This window comes from Otolemur garnettii, unplaced genomic scaffold, assembly GCF_000181295.1.
Source record: "Otolemur garnettii isolate 467f Iridium unplaced genomic scaffold, OtoGar3 scaffold00016, whole genome shotgun sequence".
NCBI lineage: Eukaryota > Metazoa > Chordata > Mammalia > Primates > Galagidae > Otolemur > Otolemur garnettii.
Genome location: NW_003852411.1, coordinates 10,965,891 through 10,967,043, shown reverse-complemented (window position 1 = coordinate 10,967,043; position 1,153 = coordinate 10,965,891). Strand labels below are relative to the sequence as shown.

Below are 1,153 nucleotides of genomic sequence, written 5' to 3'. Positions count from 1 at the left end.
AGCCAGCAAAACAAGTAGTTAATTTATTCTGCATGCTTAATAAATGCCAGTTTTTTTTTTCCAACTCATTTGAACTTCATGGAGTACTATTTTATTTAGTATTTCTTTCTTGCTATTTTCTTTTTTCTTTTCTTTTTTTTTTGGCCAGGGCTGAGTTTGAACCCACCACCTTCAGTATATGGGCCAGCCCCCTACTTCCTTGAGCCACAGGCACCGCCCATTAGTTCCTAAGATTAACATAGTAGGTGGTAGAATTAGGATTCAAAAGCAAATGATCTGCCCTCAGGATTTTTTTTTTTAACATTGTATAATTAGTTCCTGAATTACAAACAACCAACTTAACCTATGACTCTCACTTATGAATGGAGTCTATTACAGGTAATAGGTAAATGTTCTTGTTCTGGCTTACTTACATATTCAACTTAAGAACAAACCTGCTTAGGAGACTTTCTACTTAGGTCTTCCTCTTTGCCAGAAGCTCTGGTGTTTTTTATTCTGTCTGTATTTCTTTCTCGTACAGTCCTGTCTTACCACTGATCTGTGGTCTTATAGGTTCATTCTTCAAATCCTAAAGACCAAGGACCCACTGATAACAGGGTTCTCAACCTGTGGGTCATGACCCTTTCACAGGGGTCACCTAAGACCATCCTGCAGATCAGATATTTACATTATGATTCATAACAGTAGCAAAATTACAGTTGTGAAGTAGCAATGCAAATAATTTTATGGTTGGGGGGTCACCACGACATGAGGAACTATATTAAAGGGTCATGACATTTGGAGGGTTGAGAACCACTGCCCTAGACAAAGGACCCTTGTGGGAGACTTCTAACTTGGGTCTTTCTCTTTGTCAGAAGTTCTGGTGTATCTTACTCCTTCCTAATAAAATCCTATCTTAACCACTTTAAAAAAAAAAAAAAAAAAGAAGAACAAACTCCTAGAACCTGTATTCATAAACTGGGGGCTTGCCTGTATTACCTTGCTAGCAGTCATCATAGCCTACAAATTTGTCCTCCTAGAGAACTAATTAGCTCTTTGAAGCATTCTCAGGTTAAAGTAGTTCCATTGGCTCTAACCCTATACTATTAGCACCTAAAAAAGAGTGCAGGCAGGTTCAGTTCTCGAATTAGAGATTTTTTTTTTTTTTTTTTTT

At 37.5% G+C, this 1,153-nt stretch overlaps 1 protein-coding gene across 2 annotated transcripts in view; it reads left to right on the top strand.

The window, feature by feature from the left end:
• The window catches only part of DHX9 (DExH-box helicase 9), a 54,318-nt gene that overhangs the window by 21,681 nt on the left and 31,484 nt on the right, over positions 1-1,153 (top strand). The gene's annotated exons all lie outside the window — the stretch shown is intronic.